This window comes from Raphanus sativus, chromosome 2 (genome assembly GCF_000801105.2).
Source record: "Raphanus sativus cultivar WK10039 chromosome 2, ASM80110v3, whole genome shotgun sequence".
NCBI lineage: Eukaryota > Viridiplantae > Streptophyta > Magnoliopsida > Brassicales > Brassicaceae > Raphanus > Raphanus sativus.
This window is the reverse complement of record NC_079512.1, coordinates 19143463-19150798: the sequence shown is the minus strand read 5'-3', so window position 1 is coordinate 19150798 and position 7336 is coordinate 19143463. Positions and strand designations below refer to the sequence as shown.

At 27.7% G+C, this 7336-nt stretch overlaps 1 pseudogene; it reads left to right on the top strand.

Moving 5' to 3' along the window:
- Positions 1 to 2455: 2455 nt before the first annotated feature.
- On the top strand, positions 2456 to 7165 carry LOC130508604 (WAT1-related protein At1g68170-like; annotated as a pseudogene).
- The last annotated feature ends 171 nt before the right edge of the window (positions 7166 to 7336 follow it).

Here is a 7336-nt window from a genome sequence, read left to right as displayed (position 1 = left end):
CGTATCTGAAACTGAAGCCGAAAACGAATTTTAGTAAGACAATGTGAACTATGGAGACTTCTTAGTATTTGGACCAAAATTGAAGTTTTTTTTTTGGTCAAAAATGGTGCTTCAAAAGATAATGCTAACCAGGGGTGGGCATTTTATCCGTGAAATTTGATTTGATTCGTTATCCGTTGCTATTCGATCCGAAAATTCCGAATATCCGTAAGTTTTCGAAGCAAAGCAAATACTAAAATTCAATATCCGTTAATATCGAAGCAAATCACAAATATTAAAATTTTGGGAATCGAATATCCGATCCGATCCGTCAATATATAAATACATGTATATTTTGATTATATTTAAAATTTTAAATGTATAAAATTATTATTCTAACATATGATTTGACAGATTCTATTCACATTATTACTTATATAAAAGTATTACATAAAAGGAAAAAAAACATTTATGACAATTATAATTTTTTCTTAAGTTTTGTGTTATTATAATTGTTAATTAAGTTTAAAATTTTACAAAATATGTAGATTTACTATATCTTTTAATTTTTATCTTTTATATCATGCAAAAAAAAATATTTTTCAAAACAAATTTGTATCAAATTTTTAAGATTATTTGTATTAATCAAAACAAATGAGATATCCGTAAGTATCCGCAAATATCTGCAAATATCTATTTATTTTCCGGATATCCGTTTTTCCGAATATCCGTATTTTTTCGAATCAAAGCAAATCGAAAAATTAGATATCCGTAACATTCGAAGCAAATTGCAAATACCTTTAAAAACCCGGATATCCGATCCGTGCCCAGGCCTAATGCTAACTATTCTTGTAGTCTTCTAAAAAAAAATATTCTTCTTGGCTTTTTAAATAAAGATATTGGTGTCATAGCATCATTGCCCTGTGTGTATATAACGTTGACCGCTGTCCAATTAACAGCTCATGTAGTATATAAAATTCATTATTCTATTTTAACCACGCAAAAACAAAATCATATGGGTTTGTCTTGAATATTATATAGAGTGTGATTGTATGGTATAGTTAGAGTAAAATAAAGTAGGTGAAAAAACATTTCAGCCCATTTACTCTGATTTTTTTCCAATCAAGTGGAAAACTATTTCAGTTCATTTACTCCAGTTACTGTTGAATCAAAGGTAAAATGACTTATTTTTTCCCTCATAGTTAAGTGAGAGAGAATCAATTAACGCTAGGTATAACTTTTATTTTTATTGTATTTTATTTGTTTACTCTGAAACTTTTCCACCTTTTTACTCTACTTTATTTTCACCTATTTACTCTAGTATTTACCGATCACAACCATAGTATATAACATTGTTGTATACTCCCTCCGTTTTATTTTAATTGTCATTCTAGACTTATGCACATATATTAATAACACATGTAATTTTATATATTTTTAAGATAAAACACAATTACCTATACACTTAACCATATTTTAGCCAATAGAAAAATAGATAAAAGAATTTTATTAGTAAATTTTGTATTGAAATTCAAGAACGACACTTATTTTGAAACATATTTTTTTCTCTAGAACAACAACTAAACTGAAACGGACGGAGTAGAATTGAATATGAAACTGCGTAACGAATGCATAGTTTTCATTTCATGTGTAACTTCATCACGATCTTTACCGGAAACGCTCCCCTGTTGGGAGTTGGGACGCTCAGTCGCTCATAGTTTGTAGAGATTGACCATTAACAATCCTTATCCGAAGAAGAAAATAATGAAGTTGTGGTTTTGTCATCAGCAATTAACTCAACCACATTTAACAGTTGACTAACAGTTTTCTCGGTCAATGTGAAATTAACTCAACGTTATAATTTTATTTAACTAAAAATCTAAGTTTATTTTTAATAAGCTATATTATGATTTATATAATTGTATGAATGGAAGTATTGATATTTTTGTTAAAGTATTAGGCCCAAAGATTTATCTCTTATATATAAAATAAAAATATACAAATTTGAAAGACTGATCTATAAATATATATTTTTAATATTTTTAAATCACAACTATTTATAAGTTAAAAACAATCAAAATGAAGTTGTGGTTTTGTCATCAGCAATTAACTCAACCACATTTAACAGTTCGGTCAATGTGAAATTAACTCAACATTATAATTTTATTTAACTAAAAATCTAAGTTTATTTTTAATAAGCTATATTATGATTTATATAATTGTATGAATGGAAGTATTGATAATTTTGTTAAAGTATTAGGCCCAAACATTTATCTCTTATATATAAAATAAAAATATACAAATTTTAAAGACCGATCTATAAATATATATTTTTAATATTTTTAAATCACAACTATTTATAAATTAAAAACAATCAAAATGATATATTAGTGGAGAATCTTTTTCCTTATTTTTATGCTTTCCGACTATTAGAATTATTTCAGAAACTCGTTTTGATATTCATTTCCCAAAATCAAACAAGTAATCCTCTGTGGAAATGGCTCTGACAAATGGGATGAAGCCGGTGCTATTGATGTTGGTGGTACAGGTGGCTCAATCGGGAGTCCACATCTTCTTCAAGTTGGCCATAAGCAGTGGCGCGAGCGTACCTGTCATTCTAGCTTACCGCTTCCTGCTCTCCACAGCGGTTATTGTTCCTCTTGCTTTCTTCTTCAACCGGCAAGTTCTATCCTAGACTCCATATTCATAGAATGTCCGAAAATATATATACGAATTCCAAAATATAAGTAAAAACATTTTATCATAAAGAACAATATGTAAAATATGTTGTCCAACTATATGATTTTTCAGTCTCTTTAGCTACATTTTAGCCGATGTCCCCCTTTCTTGTCTACTTTTTCTTCAATACAGAACAATTGTACAGTTCGTCAAGTTATGTTGTATGAATCTGATGCTCATTTTCACAGGAAAAATACCAAAATTCCGGGGTTTTTTTTGTTTATAGGGGGAAAAGACTAAAAATGACATGGAAAATTATCTTCCAAGGCTTCCTGAGTGGCTTATTCGGGTAAGTAATTTTGAGATGTTCCATCTTTCAGGTATATTTAAACTGAGGTAGGTAAGTGATCGTTGAAAAAGAGAAATATACAAAATGGACAACCGATGAGTTGGTAACGACTAAAATTCCTAAATTGAATTGTAAAAGATTACACATATATATATAGGAAAAATCGCATAAAAAACCCTCAAAGTGTCACTTACTAGCACTTTAAACCTTGAAGTTTTTTCACTAACACGTTTAACCTTCAAAGTGACATTTGTATCATAAAAAACCTCCAAATCAAAAAATTGACCGGTTCAGCAGGTAATTTTTCAAAAATAATTATTTAATTAATAAAATAAACAAAATAAATAAATAAAAATCCAAAAATAAATAAAAATCGAAAATTTTAATAAAATTACAAAAATCAAAAAAAAAAAGAAATAAAAAATAATAAATTAAAATTTTAAAAAATTAAATAAATATATTAAAAATTAAATTATTTTCTAAAATATTAATAAAAATAACTAAAAAATTAATAATAAATAAGATTAAATTTAAATAGAGAAGAACTAAATAAAAAGTTCACAGTTTTTTCTAAAAAATGGAAAATATAAAACTCAAAATTCAAAATTCACAAGTGACGATGATGGTTTCTCACATAACCATTAACAATGACGATAATTGTCATATCTCCAATGATAGTTTCCAACATCATCTTAAAAATGACAAAAAAAAATTTCAAACTTTTGAATTTTCATTTTTTTTGAAATATACGAATTTTTTATTTTCTGTTTTTAGTTTGATCTCATTTATTTTTGAATTTTAATTTTCTAAATAATAATTAATTTCGGATTTTTTCTAACTTTTTTGATTCTTATGTAATTATATATTAATTAATAAAAATCAGAAAATTAAAAAAAATCAGAAAATTAATTAAAATTTAGAAAATTAAAATTCAAAACTAAAGAGATCAAATTAAAAAAACAGAAAAATAAAAATTCATATATTTCAAAAAAAATGAAAATTCAAAAGTTTGAAAAAGATTTTTTTTTGTCATTTTCAAGATGATGTTGGAAACTATCGTTGGAGATATGGCAATTATCATCATTGTTAATGGTTATGTGAGAAACCATCATCGTCACTAGTGATTTTGAATTTTATATTTTCCATTTTTTAGAAAAAATTGTGAACTTTTTATTTAGTTCTTCTCTATTTAAATTTAATCTTATTTATTATTAACTTTTTATTTATTTTTATTAATATTTTAGAAAATAATTTAATTTTTAATATATTTATTTAATTTTCTAAATTTAATTTATTTTTTTTTTATTTTTTTTTTTTTGTAAATTTTATTAGAATTTTTCGATTTTTATTTATTTTTTTGGATTTTTATTTATTTATTTTGTTTATTTTATTAATTAAATAATTATTTTAAAAAAATTACCTGCTGAACCGGTCAATTTTTTGATTTGAAGGTTTTTTATGATACAAATGTCACTTTGGAGGTTAAAAGTGTTAGTGAAAAAACTTCAAGGTTTAAAGTGTTAGTAAGTGACACTTTGAGGGTTTTTTATGCGATTTTCCCTATATATATATACACGTTCGATTTCCATTAGAAAAGATCTCACTTTAAAAAAGATAATTTAGCATGATTTAGAGTATCTCTGACCTATTCTTTTTTTCGCTCGACTATGAAATTTGGAATAAAAAATATTTTAACTTATTCTATTTTCTACTTCATAACAGAGTAATAAAATAGTTTATTGCAAATGAAATTATTTATTTAATTTTTATTCATTACTCGATTTTTACTTTTAAAATAAAATATAATTTGTGTAAAACTCAATTCTAATGTGGAATTACTCTGTTTAAAAGAGAAAAAAAATAGTACTACATTAGAAATACTCTTATGTCATGCTCTAGATGAATTTTAAAGATCTACAAACTAGAACTTTTTACTCATTTAAAAATACAATATGGTAAATGAGAATAAAGAGTTAAGTTGTATGGTGCCATTTAGGGCTGGGACTGGGATCCACAAGATCCGAGATCCGCTACAGATTTGTTTCGAAAATAGAATATCTGGGACATCAAGATCCAGATACGGATAATAAAATGTTGGAATCATCAAAACCAGAACTGAATCTGGATATCTTGATTTTTAATTTTGAATATTCAGATCTGAATCCAGATTTATTAAATATATTAAATTTTAGTTTTATTAATATTTATAGTTTATATACATATTTATATATAAAATTAGTCTTAAAATATTTTATTTTAATAATATTTAATTTAGGTAGTATTCTTAGAATATTAGTATTTTAGTTTTAATTTTTTTTCTTTTATGAATCCGTATATGAGTCTGGATACTAAAATATCTAGACAGATATCCAGAAGACACGGATTTGGATACAGATACTAAAATCACAGATCTGATGAATCTGAATTCAGCTAATGATACCCTAAGTTTTTAGATATACGGATCCGTCTGTACATTGAATCTCCTATATTATTTTGTCAGGGACCTTTGTTTTATATACAAGCCTGCTAATGACAAGATTCTATAATGATAATAATAATCTACACTATAATGTGTTATATAATTTTTTGTGCATACTTTGATAATCTGTGTTTAGTTGTTTACACTTGTTGTGTTCTTTTTCAAATATACTGATTATTTGTAAAAAGTAAAAACATATGATATTGCAGGGGATCATTAGAAAAGAATCTATATTTCAGAAGTATGGCACTGACGTCGGCTACATTCACGAGTGCAATGGCTAATCTTATACCCGCCATAACATTTATCGTTGGCATATCTGTCAGGTAATACATACTAATACACATATCGAAAAGCATACATACATGCGTGTGTCTGTGTGTGTATGTTTATATATAACACATGTACCATACATGTACTGATATATCATTTTAACATTTGCAACCGAAAAAAAATTGTATTTATATATCCGAAGGTTGGAGAGACTGGAGTTTGGAACAGCTGTAGGGAAAGCAAAAGTATTTGGGACATTAGTGGGCATAGGTGGAGCGATGTTGTTCACCTTTTACAAAGGCTTTTCTATTGATTTCTTGAAGTCCAACATTAAACTTCTTCCTGGTACTAGCACCGGCCACGTGGCTTTGCTGCCTTCTGATCACCATGTGCTGGGAGCCTGTTTGGCCCTTATAAGTTGCTTCTCTTATTCTATATGGATCATTATACAGGTGAGTAACTTATGAATATCTGTTAGGGTTTTGTGTTGTGCTGAACGATCTGGTCAATTCAGGATCCGTGGTTATGAAAAAAAAAAAACATATACACACATCGACTAATGAAAAGATTTGTTGTTTTCGGTACACAAAATGTACATTACAGGCAAAGATGAGTGAAACATTTCCATGCCATTACGCGAGCACAGGTTTGATGAGCTTGATGGCCTTCTTCCAATCCACTATCTATGCATTATGCGTGGAGAGGGATTGGTCACAATGGAAGCTCGGGTGGGACATTAGGTTATGGACAGTTGCATATTCGGTATATATCTACTTTTGTTCTGTGACATATTTTGTGACGATATAATATATGCTATCAAATATCTTAATACTGACTTACCAAATTAATGTTTGGAACTAAAACTATTAGGGAACAGTGGCAACAGCATTAGTAGTATCACTAATTTCAATTTGTTCGAGGGTAAGGGCTCCACTCTTTGTAGCCATCTTCAACCCCCTCTTGCTCGTGATTGTCGCCTTGGCTGGTGCTTTGTTCTTGGACGAAAAGCTTTACTTAGGAAGGTAAAATGCAACACATTTTGAGGATTAGACATATATATTTATTATTTGTATACTAACATTATTTTCAATTTTTAGTGCACTGGGGGGGAATATTGATTGTATGTGGTCTATATGTTGTGTTATGGGGAAAGCATAATGAGATGAAGAAAAAAACAAATGGACTAGTTCTATCGGACGAAAACGTTATCCTTGTCAGTGGCAGCTCTTCTGTCGAAATGAAAATGATGGTAAAGTGACTATGTATCATGCTTGGTCACAGTGAATCAGGAACAAACCAGTGGTAGATCTTGATAGTTTACTAGAAGCAATATATGAAGATACAAAAGGAGAAAATGGTAAAAAAAGTTATATGCATACCATTGTACAAATTCATAGTATTTGAAAATAATCACATTTTATATAAATTAGATATTAAAGTTATTTGATTTCACTTCAGCTTTTTGAACACGCTTAAGAGTTAAGAGTGTCAAAATGGGTAAACCAATCCAAACCAAGCCGTTATTCAAATGGTTTTAAACTTATATAGATAATGGATAAAACTAATTCATTTGACAA